Source organism: Carettochelys insculpta, chromosome 2, assembly GCF_033958435.1.
Source record: "Carettochelys insculpta isolate YL-2023 chromosome 2, ASM3395843v1, whole genome shotgun sequence".
NCBI lineage: Eukaryota > Metazoa > Chordata > Testudines > Carettochelyidae > Carettochelys > Carettochelys insculpta.
The window spans coordinates 54857691-54874986 of NC_134138.1; the positions used below are offsets into that span (position 1 = coordinate 54857691).

A 17296-nucleotide genomic window follows, 5' to 3' on the forward strand; every position below is an offset into this window, starting at 1 on the left:
ATTTTACAGCCAGAAGGAATGGTTGTGATCATCTACTCTGCTCACTGGCACATGGCAGAGCACAGGACTTCACTCTCCCCACTCCTGTAATACACCTGTAACTGCTGTCTGAGTTACCGAAGCCCTCAAATTCTGATTTAAAACCTTCAGTGTGCAGATAACCCACCATTTATGTTACTTTAATCCAGCAAGTGACCCATGCTGCAGAGGATGATGAAAACTCCCCAAGGTATCGGCCAATCTGACCTGGAGGGAAACGCTTGATGAACAGTTGGACCTGAGCATGTCGACAAGAGCCACCAGTCAGAGCTGGATAAGAATTCTCTGTAGTAACTCTTTCTCATCTCTGGCCACTGGAAATATTTGCTGCTAGTAGTCATAGATCAGTGCTATGCCACTGTAGGCAGTTTCATCATACTCCATACATTGTGTATCAGGCTCAGTCTCTATGCCAGTTAATTTTTTTTTTTGGCTCCAAACTGCTTCCTTTCAGTGGAAGTTCCAGAGCTGCACTTCCCTCTGATGGTTAGAAACCTATATCTAATTTCATTTGCTGATGGCCAGTTTATAGCTCTTTGTTCTTGTGTCAGCAGTGATGCGTAACTTAAATAACTCCCTTCTTTCCGGTTATTCATCCCTGGGATGTAATTATTGAGAACAAATCTATCTCACTTCAGCCTTCATTTGGTTAGGCCAAACAAGCCAAACTACACAAGTAACAAGCAGTCCTGTAGCGGCTAACAAATCATACTTTTCCAGAGAGATGAGACATGATCATTGCTGCCTGTGATGGGGGTATATCAACCCCACACTGGCCAGGAGGGACAGGACCAGGCTTGCTTAGTGGAGAAGGCCCCTCCCCCAAGGCCCCACTGGACATGCTCCAACTTCAGCCCAAGTATAAAGGCCAGGGAGGCCACTCAGTTGGGGCTGGCCACCAGGGGAGAAGGAGCTCCTGATAGAACTTGGGAGCAGCAGCTACCTGAGGAGCAACAGGTGCTCAAAGAGCAGCAGGAGCAGCTGCCACTGCCACCGCCACCACCTGGGGAGCCCCAGCAGCAGTAGCAGCAATGACTGCAGCAGCAAAGGTAGCACCAGCAGTCTGAGGAGGAGCAGCCAGAGCACCTCATCAGAAACAGAGTAGGTATTAGCCCAGGCAGAGAGCTGGGAGGTGTCCTACTAGCCCAGCATGTTACGGTGGGAATCCCCATTGAGCTGTCATTGGGGAGGCATTCTGACCACCAACAGGGCCCTGGGCTGGATCCCAATGGTAGGAGGGCCCAAGCTCCCCTACCCCAACTCCTATGACCCCATGGAAGGGGAAACACTGACTAGGCCACCACCAAGGCCTCGGTAGGCCTCTGAGATCTGACTAGGCTGCTGGGGCCTGAAAACACTAACTAGGCTTCTGGGGTTTGACAAGTCTGATGGGCCGGACTGAGGGGATAAAGACAAAGCCATTGGGGCCTGAGGCTATGAAAGTCCTCAGAAGAGGTGTGGGACAGGAGGCCCCATCATACACCCTAAGAAGTAGCACGAAGGGAATGATTATATGTTTTGGAAATAGACGTGTTCTGCTTTGAAGTACACACATAGGCAATCCTTTCTTCAGCATAATCTTTGACTACAGTGGGATTACTCATATGAGTAAAAATTCCAGGATGAAGCCTGATGGTCTGAGCGAATGATCCCAATATCACAAACATCAAGAAGCAAGAATGACATGCTGTTGCCAGACACAGAGGGCCTAAGACATTTTGGAAATTTCCAAGCATACACCTACAGCCTTAGCCAGTGTGGTTTAAAAAAAATGACTTTAGCCAAATGACTCAACACTAGATCTCTGAATTAGTCAAAGAAATCTGAAAACAAAATACTATGGTTAGAATTTTCAAACACAAGTGCCTAAAATTTATCATTATTTTTGTAAATACATTACATGGCTTTCAATAGTGGTGACCATAGGTAGCATCCATTACTTTCAAATGTAGACCCATAAAATTTTATTCCACTTTACGCTGATTGAAACAAAAATACTTACAATTTAAACCCCACTGTGTGAGATTATATTAAGGCCTATAATAATACTTTCCATCACACTCAGAACTTTGTTTACATCTCCAATAAAAACATTTTAGAGTTTCCTACAGTAGTTCCCTAACATTTTTCTTTTCCTATTCTTTTCTTTAATATTGCACTTAGTCTCCATGTGAGAGAACTCTACCCACTGAAGACATGGTGAGTGAAGTCCTAGCTCTGCTCAATTCACTGTCAAAATGTCCACTGATTTCACCTCGGCCGTGGGTACACTAGCCCTTTTGGAAGGGGTATACTAATGAGCCACTTTGGCAAATGCTAATGAGGCACTGCCATGAATACGCAGCACCTCGTTAGCATAATGTGGCTGCATGCGTTTTGAAAGTGCCGCTTTGGAAACGCATGCTGCCCATCTAGACAGGGGTCTTTCAAAAGGGCCCCCAAATTTGGCTTCCCAAAACCAAATGCCTAAAAAAATTTGCAAGAGAGAATTGCTAAGGCTGTTACTTATAACTTCGGCTTGTCAATTTTGACCCAACCCACCTGGCTTTTCTGTTTCCTGTTTATTCTATTTTTTTTATTGGGGCTTGACCAAAAGAGTACTTTATATTTTAGCTTTCAGTGTTGGACTAACACACACCTTACTCCAGGAGGATTCCGGTGTAGATTTTTGTCATTAATTGCAAAGCAAAATAGCAGAAAGCAGATAATGTGTATACTTTCTCCCATCGGATAACTTGGGAGTCATTAACAAAGTAAGGAGATTTAAAGAGAGATCTACATTCTATCACCCTCTTTCCCATTCTGAATTTGCACCATTTTGACCAAGGATAAAATTTGGCTCAAAGAAAGAAGATGAAAGCAATGAATAATAAGCTCTGATGTTATGCAGCAGCTTTCATCTGTGGGTATCTCAAAGGGCTCCACAAATGTATATGGTACAACTGAAGTGCAGTCATGTCTGTTGTGGTTAGCAGCAAGGTGGAAAACTTTCAAGCACCGTTACTAATGAGTCAAAGTGAAAAGTTCAGCTAAGGAAACTAGCACAAATTATAATAATGCCACAGGAGATTTATTGCTTACACAGAGTAAAAAGGTACTAAGGTCCAGACAATCAGTGTAAAAAAGCTAACTTCCACTAATTCAATAGAGCAAGGAGTTCATATTCAATTCTCTCTTTGATCAAATTTGTTTGATTCCCAATTCTAAAATGATTGATTAATATGGCCTGCTTCTAAATAACTACTGTGCATAGTACATACTGCTCCTTTCAGACTGGCAACAATATACGGTACTTTATATTACACAGTGAAGTAGTTCATTTGGCCATTATTTTAAGCTAGGGATAGTAGACTTCTATAAATAATTTCTTTCAATTGTGGTGGATTAAGCAAGTCAACTGTCTTGGGTTCTTATCTTGTCTTAAACGCTTGGTGGGGTCTGTGATGGAATATTATAACATTTGCTTCAGAAGGTAAAACGGTCTGTAAATTGTAGATCAGCCACAAATGACTTATTTCTAACTCATTTCTCTTTAGACGTCCAAAAACATTGTGTTTATTCTTCCTACTCTTAGACCTCTCTCTTCTCTAACCCTCTAAATTCTTGGTAAGTTTGTCTTTGACAGAAAAAATGTAGATGAGGTGATATCTTTTATTGGACCAATTTCTGCTGGTGAATGGGATGAGTTTTGGATCTTCACTGAGCTTTTCCTCAAGTGCTGTGTATGGATGTTATGCTTGTGGGAAACAGGTCATAGGAAGGTAGGTTCACTATCCTAACATTGAGGACCCCTTACAGTTCAATCTCAATAACAGTGAGAGTCTATGTGGTGCAAACAACCTCATAGGTGTCACTATGATTCTACATATATGTACATACACAGCCAGTGAGAATGCATGGGACAGAAACAATTGTCTTAGTAGACTCTGAAAGTATGGTCATGGAAGTGGTTTTCAAGTCTGGAAGTAACCAGTTGTCTCAACCCAAATGTACATGAGTAACCTGCATACATGGGTCCGTCGATTACTGCTCAGACATTCCTGAAAAATCTCACAGCCAAATAGACAACAGGGCTAGCAGAATCTAAATACATCACATTGTATGGAGAGGGACAATAAAACTCCATCTGTACAATCTGGAGGCAATATAAAGATACCCTGCCTTCTCCATCCCTGCTGCTCCAAGCACAGGTGCCTCCCCAGACCCTCTACCCCGCCTCTTCACCCCAGAGGATGGGGAGGGCTGGCCTTGCCCACACTTCACCCCCAGTCCTCCCATTCTGCACCCAGACAGCTCCAGGACAGCTGGGGGAGCTGTGTTGAATGTAGGGGGGAAGAGTTGAGGATGCAGTGTGGGTGGGACCAGCCTGGCAGTTTGGAAAGGCATTAGCTTTCCTTGCCTCTTCTTCCCGCCGCCCATGAGTTCTTCCCCATATAACCACATTACCACTGGAGCCTGTCCTCCAGCAGATCTGACAAAGGGCAGAGGCTGAGATGTGGTTAAGAAGGTCCCTTAGCTGATGAAACTTTTCTGGGTCTAAGGACCTCCTTCTACAGTCACCCAGTGTATTATCCCCAGACTTGGAGGAGGAGTTCATACATCAAATGGATATCACTTAAGTAGGGCTGAAAGCATGCTGTCAAGTGGTGTGCAAAGATGACCTCATCTTATATCTCAGCAGAAAAAAATCTTCTCAAAGAACACAAATGCACTATATTGAAGAAGGAACATCCCTCAGGAAAGTGATCTATGGAACCCTACCATTTGCTTGGAGGAAGATTATACCCCCATTATGGGCCATGCTTGCCAGAAATGGATGCACCAAATAAAGAGAAAAACTAAACGTAATAAGATGGTTCTTGCCCTTCCACTCCAAGGTGCAGCATAGATTTGAATTCAGGCATGGCAACAATAATGGTCTAATACAGGGCACACTATTTCTCAGCCCAAGTAGCCCAACCCAGTACAACTGAGTGGGAGTGGAGGTGGAAGAGTTTTTGAGAAAGTCACACCAGACAGTTCTGGAGGCAGGGGTGAAGGAAGATTAGTTTTAAAATAGTTAAAACCATTTTTCCGAAGAACTGAAAGAAACCTCCAGTCCATTATGTATTGCAGTTATGGACACCTAAGTCTAATTAATGGCAGTCTATGACTTTTGAAAACCTCTTCCAATGAGAGAGTGAGATGCGGGCAGATAAAAAGCAAGCTGCAGAAGGGTTGTGTACAGCCAGGGAAAGGGTTTCTCTTTGGTAAAGAGCTGGCTGTTTTTCTTTACAAGGGAAATATTGTGTTTGTTTCTTATTGGAAAAGGGCTTTGATTCCCACCATAGCTGGGCTCAGAGTCAGCTAGGGAGAGAGGCTGGAGAACTGTAGCCAGCATAAGATCATAGAATCATAAAATTCTAGGGCTGGAAGCGACCTCAGGAGATCATTTATTCCAGCCCTCTGACTAAAGCAGGATCAACCCCAGTTAAGTCATCCCAGCCATGACTATGTCAAACTGGAACTTAAGAACCTCTCCAACTGGAAATTCCACCACCTCTCTAGGAAACTCATTCCAGTGCTTTACCACCCTCCTGGTGAAACAGTTTTTCCTAATATCCAATCGACACCTCTTTGTAACTTCAGATCATTGCTTCTTGTTTTGCCATCTGTCACTATTGAGCCTTGGAATTAGGAAAAGTAATTTTTTTTGTTTTTGTTTAAAAAATCCCCTCAGGCCAACCCTAGGGACTAACCTGGAAAAAACAAAAACAAAATAATGCCCCCCCCCAAGGTGAATAACTAGCCTTTGGAGTAGGGACTGATGTATCCCAAGACCTCATTCCTCCCCTCAATGCTAGCAGGAAAATTGCTGAGCCCTGATGTGACAAGAGATACTTGTCAGAATTTAAAACACTCCCCTTTACAGAGTCTAATTGGAAATGAGACAGAGATCAATCTTAATAATAAATGGAGATACACATCTCATAGAGCTAGAAGGACCTTCAGGAGGTCATTGAGTCCAGTTGCACTCTTAACAGGACCAAGCAGCACCCCTGACAGTTTTTTATTTTTAATATGTCTGTTTGCTCCTGACCTCTCAAGGACTGAGCTCACAACCCCAGGTTTAGTAGGCTAATACTCAAACCACTGAGCTTTGGTTTGACATATGCTTTCCATACTGAACTTTAGTGATTCAGGGATAAGTGCCAGATTCAAACCAGGAAAAATGCTGCACCCACAGAACTTTTAAAACCAAAAACATAATTGGTTTATTTTATAGACATAGCCAAAACCTTTTGCCTGAAGCTGCCTGGAAATTCAGTTAAGATAGGAAAAGAAAACAGACTCAAAGCAACCCACATTTCCTTTCACAAAACCAGGCAGATATTCCCCATGTCTAATTAAAATAAACTAAATAGGTCTTTGGTTTACCGTGAAAATTCTGAGAGTGAAGCATGAAAAATGAGGAAAACGTAATTTACTCAAAAGTTTGTACTTGGAAAATACATAGCAGTTGTAAAAAGAACCAATTTGCTGATTTTAAAAGACTCCAGGGATGAAGATGGGGGTCATGCACTACAGGAATGACACTGATTCTGTTGTCTGTGACTACAAATCCAAAGGGGGGAGCGTTTCCTCTTTGATGGCATCATGCCAGCTGCAGTTGCAATTCTGTTCACCCTTCTCTTCTAGCGCTAACCCACTGGGAACTCATATCTCTCATTTCTGACTGGTTTGATATTTGTTCTCTAGTCTGTGTTGATTATGAGGTGAATTATCTTTCCCACACAAATGAGAACACCAGTAACTGAAACACCAGCATTCCTGACAAATGAATCACTCTCTTTAGTTAAATAAGATGGCTGCAGGGTGGGTATGCTAGAGTTTAGATAGGAAGACGAGCAGCAATGCCACCTCTCTGCAGAAAACAGCTGCAGTAGCCTCAAGAGATAGGATGGTACATGCACAGATCCACTCGCAGCAGCACATTTAACTCAAGCCTTTATCTTGCTCCTGATCCTGCTAGTATGAATTACACATTAATTTGAATTTGACCTGTGTAGTGGTAAGCCAGAGGACGGAAGATGGGGCTGCCTCCCTCTCTGTGCTTTGATTCATTTGTGTCGCAATATCAGTGTTCCAAATGAACAAACAGCACACAGAGAGCTACAGCTTCTGCTGCTGCCAGTGGTGATTGTCCTTTCTTTGCTTACTACCGCCTCTCACTGTGATTGTGACTACAGCCCCTGCTTTGCCTTCAGAGCAAGGGGAGCACTTGCCTGACACAAGGCACTGGAGTGAGGTGGTTTTCAATCAGTCCTCACCACAAACATTTTCCACTGCCGCTTATCAGTTATCTCATGCCTCAGGTCGTCCCTGTTCTCATCAGTGGGGGGGCTGCTCTGTGACAAATCAGAAGATTTCTTCTGAACCGAGCCTCAGTCTCTGCCTTTCTGAGGTGGCCTGTAATGTAGTTCCAGTGGAGGACATAGATTCATTTTAAGAGAGAACCCTTCCTCTGCTCAAGCTGAGAAAAATGGAATCCTGACCTTCATTTTCTGGTAAACCCCGCCGGGCTCTGATATGGTTATCTGTTACTACTGGTAATCCAGAGGTTTGAGCAAGTGAGGTTTGGCTAATCAAGATTCTGCTGTATTTACAATCTCAGTTCCAGGAAAAATAAGAAACAACATAAGGGTGCTTTCTCCTTCTCATGACTGGTTTAGAGACTCAGCATCTCATTCTGTTCTCACATTGGTTTTACACTCACTCTGACTTTAATGGATTTACCGCAGGTTTACACAGGGCTAAGTGAGAGCTAAATCAATCCCTCAGACTTTTCCACTGAATTAATGAGACAAAATGAGTCTCCAATGACCTGTGTTGGTACAGGGAAGCATAGAACCAGAAGAAATGCCCAATAGTTTCAACCATGTAATAAAACCCAGCTGACCCTGCTTGAAACTCAAATGTGCAGAGTGAGCAGTGGTATTCATATTACTGGCTTTCCAATGAAAGAAAAATATAACTGTGCTAATTTGTAAATCTGCAGATATCAGCTTTATATCTGTGGACTGTTTTTGCAGATCACAGACTGGATGCTGGGGCTCTGCTAATTTGCTGAAGTAAAACTGTTATAGTAAGATTACATTTTCACTTAAATGCCCTGGAACTATTAAGGGGCTAATCTGAAGTACTTCTGTTTCTGAATCTTTTTATTTATTTGGCACAATCCTAGTGATAAGCACACAGCCATATAGTTAAAGGTCTGAAGGAACTACCAGATCATCTACACCTGGGGCTCAAACTCAGTTTACCTTAGTGGTGGTGCCAGTCCTCAAATCCTGTTAATGGGCCAGCCTGCACCCCTCTCTGGCAGCGCATTCCCCTCCCTGAACACATCTAGTTGGAATTTCTGCTGACTTCATGCTTCTTTCCTGCTCTTCCCATGTCCTACCTGCTGCCCTGGGTGATTTAACACTCTCACCCCAAGGTCCTGGCACCACCACCATTAGCACCTCAGGGTTAGAGCGGCTTCTGGCTGCCAGGGCCAGGGGGACTCATGTACCAGTAGCCATGTGCAGGCTGGATTGTGGAACAACTCCAACCAGGTAGCCACCGGACCATGAATTTGAGATGCCTGATCTAATCTGACCTTCTGTACATTGCAGGCCACCATCACCACTCAGACCTCTCACAATAAATTGATCCACTAGAATTAGACCAAAGTATTACAGCCACAGGTGCAGCAGTGCGGAAGACCCCTGCTAAGGTATGAAAATTATGTGAGATATACCACGATAACCCTGACAACTGACCCACATGCTGCAGAGGAAGATGCAAAGGGCACTGTCAGTCCAATCTGGGCAGAAATTCCTTCATGACCCTCTTATAGCAATCAGACCCAGACCTTGTGAGGAAGAACCAGCCAGACAAGGATTTGAGTGAGACAGTGCTTGGTACCACCTCAGAATCCTGGTCCATCCTACCCACGGTCCCATCTCCAGCCATAGCCATCCCTGGTATTTCTGAGGAAGAAAATTTAAAAACAAAAAGAAAAACTCCACACAAATTATTCTGGAGAAAATCTCTTCCTGACCCTTTCAGGTGGCCAGCTGAAATCCCAAGGCATGACTTTGTAAAAATACATGACAAGCTGGAAGTCCAGTCCTGCCCTCTATTATCACATGGAAACCTGTCATACAATTATCTCCAGTTTTCCTGAATTAAAATCAAAATGTTAACAATACATGTAACTCAAAAAGGAAAATCAAGAAACAAACAATCTTTTTATCAGTGTCCAATGTGAAAATATGATGCTTTCAATCAGACTTCCTAATTTAGATAAGCTTGTTTCTATGCAGGCACAGTATCACCTGCAGTCCAATGCTACAGCCCTATGATGAGAGCTTCAGGTATTCACGCTGTTTAAAGTGACACAATATGCAACATGAATCGTAACTTACAGTACATTAGGAGTCTCTGGGCTAGGTTAAAACGGGTAAAAACCAAGGCTGATGTCATGATAGGGTCTACTATAGACCACCTAGCCAGGTAGAAGAGATGGATGAGACTTTCTGCAAACAATTAACAAAATTATCCAAAACACAGGACTTGGTGGTGATGAGAGACTTGAACTATCCAGACATATGTTGGGAAACCAGCACAGTGGGACACAGACTATTCAGAAAGTTCTTGGACTGCATGGATGACAATTTTTTATTTCAAAAGGTGGAAAAAGCTACTAGGAGGAAGCAGTTCTAGATTTGATTTTAACAAATAGGGAGGAACTTGTTGAGAATTTGAAAGTGGAAGGTAGCTGGGGAGAAAGTGACCATCAAAACATAGACGTCATGATTCTAAGAAATAGTGAAAGGGAGAACAGCAAAATAGAGACAATGGATTTCAGGAAAGCAAATTTTGATAAACTCAGAGAGCTGGTAGATAAGGTGCCATGGGAAGCAAAATTAAGAGAAAAAACAACTGAAGAGAGCTGGCTGTTTTTGAAAGGGACATTATTAAGGGCCCAACAACAAACTATACCACTGCATAGGAAAGAAACAAAGTATGGTAAAAGACTGCCTTGGCTTAGCCAGGAGATTTTGCAGGATCTCAAAATCAAAAAGGAGTCATATAAAAAGTGGAAATTAGGAGAAATTACAAAAGAAGTATATAAGCAAACAATAAATGTATGCAGGAGCAAGATTAGAAAGGCCAAAGCACTGAATGAGCTCAAACTAGCTAGAGACATAAAGGGTAACAAAAAGTCATTCAATAAATATATTAGAAGCCAGAGGAAGACGAAGGACAGGGTAGGCCCACTACTCAGCGAGGATGGAGAAATAATATCAGGAAATTTGGGAATGGCAGAGGTACTTAATGACTTCTTTGTTTTTGTCTTCACCAAGAAGGCTGATGAAGAAATGCCTAACAAAATGCATACTCGTGGGAAGAGGGTAGGTTTAGAGGAAAAAATACAAAAAGAGCAAGTTAAAAATTACTAAGAAAAATTAGCAGCAACGAAGGGTCCTATGGCACCTTATAGACTAACAGAAAAGTTTAGAGCATGAGCTTCAGATGCTCATCTGAAGAAGTGAGTTAACTCACGAAAGCTCATGCTCTAAACTTTTCTGTTAGTCTATAAGGTGCCACAGGACCCTTCGTTGCTGCTACAGATCCAGACTAACACGGCTACCCCTCTGATATAAGAAAAATTAGATGCTTGCAAGTCACCAGGGCCTGATGAAACACATCCTAGAATGCATAAGGAACATATAGAGGAGATTTCTGAGCCTTTAGCTGTCATCTTTCAGAAGTCCTGGAAGTCAGGAGAGATTCCAGAAGGCTGCAAAAGGGCAAACGTAGTGCTCATCTATAAACAGGGAAAAAAGAGCAACCCAGGAAACTACAGACCAGTCGGTTTAATTTCTGTGCTGGGAAAGATAATCACACAAATAATTAAGGAATTAATCTGCAAACATCTGGAAGAAAATAAGGTGATAGGTAACAGCCAGCCTGGATCTGTAAAGAACAAATCATGCCAGACCAATCTGATAGCTTTTTTTTTGACAGGATAACAAGTCCTGTGGATAAGGGAGAAGCAATGGATGTGGTACACCTACACTTTAGTGAGGCATTTGAAATGGTCTTGCATGATCTTTTTATTAATAAATGAAACAAGTACAACTTAGATGGGGCCACTATAAGGTGGGTGCTTAACTGGCTGGATAACCGCACTCAGAGAGTAGTTATTAATGGTTCACAGTCATGCTGGAAGGACATAACAAGTGGGGTTCTGCGGGGATCTGTTTTGGGACTGATTCCATTCAATATCTTTATCAACAATTTAGATATTGGCATAGAGAGTATGCTTATTAAGTTTGGAGATGATATCAAGCTGGGAGGGGTTGCAAATGCTTTGAAGGATAGGTTCATAATTCAAAAGGATCTGGACAAACTGAAGAAATGGTCTGAGGTAAACAGGATGAAGTTTAATAAGGACAAATGCAAAGTACTCCACTTAGGAAGAAACAATCAGCTCCATACATATAGAATGGGAAGCGACTGTCTAGGAAGGAGTATGGCGGAAAAGGATGTAGGGGTCATCGTGGACCACAAGCTAAATATGAGTTAACAGTGTGATGCTGTTGCAAAAAAAGCAAACATGATTCTGGGAGGCATTAACAGGAGTGTAGTGAGCAAAACATGAGAGGTCATTCTTCCGCTCTATTCAGCACCCATTAGGCCTCAACTGGAGTATTGTGTCCAGTTCTGGGCACCACATTTCAAGAAAGATGTGGAGAAATAAGAGAAGGTGCAGAGAAGAATAACAAGAATGATTAAAGGTTTACAGAACATGAGCTATGAGAGAAGATGAAAGAACTGGGCTTGTTTAGTTTAGAAAAGAGAAGACTTAGAGGGGACATGATAGCGGTCTTCAAATAACTCAAAGAGGGTGACAAGGAGGAGGGAGAAAAATTGTTCCTCTTGTACTTGGAGGATAGGACATGGAGAAATAGGCTTAAACTGCAGCAAGGGAGGTTTAGACTAGACATTAGGAAAAACCTCCTAAATGTCAGGGTGGTTAAACGCTAATAAGTTACCTAGGAAGGTTGTGGAATCTCCATTGCTGGAGATATTTAAGAGCAGGTTAGATATACACCTGTCGGGCATGGTCTAGATGGTGTTTGGTCCTGCCAAGAGGGCAGGGAACTGGACTCGATGATCCCTTGAGGTCCCTTCCAGTTCTAGTGTTCTATGATTCTATGACATAAGCCTACCCAACGTCTCCCTGAAGGACCAGCAAATTAAAATCAATTTGCTTTTCTAAATGTTAACAAAATATTGCTTATAACAATTGGTTTTAACAAACTTTTAAAAAACATGAGGACCACCTTTTTTATTTTTTTTCTAAATAACTGAGACATTGAAAGAATATCTTGACATTCAATAACCTGTTACACTAATGGCTTTCACTAGAAGAGCAAGAATATTAAAACAGTTTTCTACTTAATATTTCTGTTTTCACATACAACAATGATATATACACACAAACAGAAAACACACTTTCACACCCTTGAATGATGGGTATTTGCCTCGTTTTGCAAAACAAGTTATTTCAGTTATGCATATTCATATTCAAAAATATTTCCATCAAATATGGGGGCATAGTATCACAATGAGTTCTGAAGTTAAGAAAATACAGGGCCAGATCTTCTCCTGGTATAAAGCAGCATACATCCATAGTAATCAAGAGAACTATTTTAATTTAAACCAGCTGAACATTGGGCCCTCAGTTTCTAACTCTTCATATCAGACATAATAACTTAATCTCCGAACTAAATACAAGATATACAAAATATAATCTGGAAGTGGCACCACTGGTTGAATACATAATCACTGACTACCTACAAACCAATCATATACTCGGAGTAATGATTGCCACCAGGCTGCAGACTCCTGCATGAGATCAGTACTTCCAAGACTGGCTGTATTGGATGACGAGCAGTTGGCACCATCCCCTGAAAGTAATGGCCTGTATTGATAGGGGGCTGGCATGCCCATAGTTTAGTAGGTAAAGCTTGTGTGAGTCCCCTTAGTTACTGCAACTGAAAGACAGATCCCTTTAGGCTAGAGGAGGGCAGCAGATTCAGATATTCACAGCATTGACAAATATGGAAAACCATTAGTTAAACAAGAGGAAAATACAAATAATATTTTAAAATATTCAGAAGGGAAGTTTAGCATAATGACTAACTCAGAGATCTAAAACACTGTAATTTTGTAAAATTAAAGATAATTTAAAATGAAAAAGGATTTTTAGCATTGTAGAAGAAATAGTACCAATTGGAATATCAGGTCTGTAGCTATTATTGTGCATTAAAACAGTTTGATTTCAGCTAAACCATGTCTTTGTATTTTAATGTCTCACCACTCTAAAAGCTTCTACCATTTAATTATAATCCCGTTTTAAGACATAGCAATTTAAAACGAATACCAAATTAGCCTATACAAACAGGTATAATTGTATTCAGCTTCCTGGCAGTAAATATTAAACCTTAGTCATTTAAACAAATAAAACTGCTCCAGTTAAGAATATTTATATGCTATCCAATAATAAGAAGAATCTGTTTTCTCTCAGTAGACCTGATTCTGACCTTGGCTTCCTGAGCATAAATCCAGTCAAACTCAGATTTCTGTGGGCAGGAAATAATTCTATGCAGTATTTGGACAATAACATTTGCAATTATTCAGTCACAGAACATAATATGGAATGGCTCTACCTCAGCATTGACCGCCCTAATCCTCTACTTTAGGAAGTTAAATCCCATGATGGAAAGGAGCCAAGCTGATATGGAGGGACAAACTCCCTTAACTGAGCCACATCTTTTCACAGAAGTAGGATTTTAAAAAAATAATTAGACATTGCACATGAATTATAGTAGATAGGGTTATAATTTTTAAGAAGGAATATGAACCTAATGCTTCTGAAGATTACAGCCATGATGCCATTTAATTTCAATCTGGCATTTCTCCTGCTCAGTTTCAAGCTTCTTTTCTTTTGGCAGGCAGCAGACCATTACCCCTGTTGCATCCTATTCAGTAAGAAGTTATACACCTGTTTACTCATCTGCATTTGCACTTCAATCCTAGTACTTCCTGTTCCATTATTTCAAGACTCTCATTGCTACACACTACACTGACATGCTAATATGGGTTAGCTACATGAGTTTATTTACACCCACTATAGGACATAATTTTACTTTCTGTTTTCAATGTTGGGTGGTCACTGATCTTTTTGTAGGGTTGCAAGCTTAGGCTTTATTAAACACTAATAAGGATTTTTAAATTCACTTTTTGTTAATTTCTTTCTAAAGTTAAAAGTGACATTACAAAATCTTGCTTTGTACATTTATAAAGAAATCCATGCAAACTGCTTCTACATTTTCAAGGAATTGTCCACCAGCTGGATGTTCATAAATATGTTAAACTTTTGTGTTTCTTTGCTATTTGTACTGAAAGTGACATTTCTATAAAATGACAGCTTGTTTTTATTATTGTATAAAGGATGATTATTTTTTGTGCTAGGCACCATTGTGCCTTATTGCTATTGTTATTTTTATTGCAAAAAACCACCTTCGTTTATCATCTTTTTATTCTTGTATTTTGTCACTATGCTTTAAAAAGCATTTCTCATCTTTCATGGCTTATAAACACTTCATCCACAAATCATTTCTCAGTAGCCCTGCACATATAAATGGTCAAGTCCATTTCTTAAAGTAAACTTACTTGGACCTAATTATCAGATTTTCTAAAGTTATTCAGTCTCTAACCAGTCTGTTAATCAAATTCACATGAACTGGTTTTGTTACTTAAGGTCAATAGACTTATGTGGCAGCTCCTTGTTTAGATCCATTCCCAAGCATCACCCTTGTATGGGTTAAAGTATCATATAATGATACTTTAAAATGATAGTGTTATGCTTCCACTGAAATGTGATACACCTCCAGTGTCTCTGGGATGATTATTGATAACAGCATAGAAGATTTTGTCCTCTTACTTCGAAGAAAACATGGACACAATGCACTCACTTTTGCATTTCTCTTCAGGCCTCCATAAAAATGGAGGGATTCAGGTGTCTGCATTTGTTTACTTTTTGCAGTAGATTTACTTTAATTATAATGGCACATAAAAAGAGATGCAGCACCTCGAATGCTCGCCCTATAGTTAAGGTGACCATCCCTCCTGGTTTCTGTGCAACAGTCCCGTATTTGGGACATCAGGATGGTATCCCAATGTATTTTGTCAAAGGGGCTAACTGCCCCATATTTTCAGGTGGCTGTTGCCTGCTTCCCTTGGCTGGGGGAGCCGGGAGCCAGACCTGCCTGCGGCTGCTCCACCCCACAGCTTCCCTTGGCTGAGGAAGACAGGAGCCGGACCCGGACGTGGCTGCCCCCCAGCTTCCCTTGGCTAGAGGGGATGGGAGCTGGACCGCGTGGCAGCACAGCTTCCCCCAAGCTTCCCCCAGCTCCCCCGCAGATTTGTGGCTGCCCCCCAGCTACCCTCTGGCTGGGGAAGCTGGGAGCTGGACCATGTGGCAGTGCGTCTTCCCCCCGGCTTCCCGCGGCTCCCCCCGTTGTGGCTGTCCCCCAGCTTCCCCCGGATGGGGGAGTCGGGAGCTGGACCCGTGCATGGCTGCCCCCACCCCCAGCTTCCCTGAGCTGGGAGCCGGAGCAGCAGCATGGTGCCCCCACAGCCAGTGGAAGCCGGAAGCTTCACTGGCAGGATGACAGCTCCCACAAGGCAGCCACCTCCCAACTCCCAGAGACGGTGACCATCTATCCCATTTTGGCCAGGACAGCATCATTCCCCTTGTCCCATATTTGAGCGAGGGGAGATATGGTCACCCTGCGTATAATGGTTATCACTTCTGACTTCCAAGCATTTGATGTAGTGGAAGGGGTTTATAATAGGATATCAGCTCTATCATATAACAGCAGTCTGACCTCTGGCTACCAGTACATTGAATTTCACTAATGACAAAATAATAAAAAAATAAAACAAGATAAAACACATTCACAGGACTGCCTCAAGTCGACCTATAATGGTACTGACCTAATATCACAGAGTCAGATCTCATGTCAGATGGGATGACTTACCGGGCTTAGTGGAATCGTAACACTCATCATTTAAAACATTACATGAAACAAGAGCTATACTGTTTTATCTGAAAGAAAAATAGGAACAAATCTATTTCTGTGCACACTCTACAACTGAATAGCTCTTTTGGCTGAAGCACCATATGTTGTGTCAGCTGTCTCTCTAGTGCCACCTACTGACTGCACTTTTGATCATACGTAACAGAGAAAAAGCTGTGCTAGTCTATATAGTGTCAAAACAAAAAAGCACCACTTGATGGGGGTCCCCCACATCCCCACAAGACCCCAGCCTGCCATGGTCCCAGCAGGGGACCATGGTCCCAGGGACGGTGCCACAGCCACCAGTGCCCAGCAGCACTTCCACCCATGGACAGTGCCGTGCCCCACCCCTGGTGGGAGGTGAGAGGGGCAGACCACTGGAAGGGGCCACCCACAGGATCACTGCACGCACAAATGGGGGATGGGGGGGACCGCAGGCCCTTGGAGGGATGGGGGGTGGGCCACGGGTCAGGGATGGGTACTCACAGCCTCCCTTCCCCCTTTCGCCCTATTTCTGCAGCCGCACCACTCATAGTCCCAGACAGCCCCCTGAGACCACCGGACCACCAACGCCCAGGGCCACCGCCGCAGCACACATGACCTGGAGGTGGCTGCTGCCCTCTGGCACCAGGCAGACATCACGGAGCGGAAACTCCAATTTGAGGAGAGGGAGGCCGCCTGGTGCCAGGAGGCCTGGCAGGAGTTTATGGCCACCTTCAACTGGGTGGCCGACACTTTTGAGGAGCTGGTGGCCCGTCTGCCCCCACTCGATGTCCTCCATGCTGCCTTCCTGGCTGCCCCACCTGCTGTCCTGCCTGATGTCCCGCCTGCCACCCCACCCACCAGCTCTGCAGGGCCATACCTCACTGTCCTCCTGGCCCCCAGCCAGCCTCGCTAGGGACCCTGGCTCAGTGGAGAACCGGCCACCTGGATGCGCTGGGGGTCGTGCCCTTCCACCACCGCCCCGGAATGATGGGCTGATATGTGGCCTGCCCACATCTCCCCCCCTGTATATAGTTGTCCCTGCCCTTGTATATATTTATTTATAGTTGACCCCCCCATACATAGTTTAT

At 42.9% G+C, this 17296-nt stretch overlaps 1 protein-coding gene across 1 annotated transcript in view; it reads right to left on the reverse strand.

Annotated features, from left to right (window-relative positions):
- RALYL (RALY RNA binding protein like) overlaps positions 1 to 17296 on the reverse strand; it is a 309810-nt gene that overhangs the window by 158591 nt on the left and 133923 nt on the right. The window lies entirely within an intron of this gene.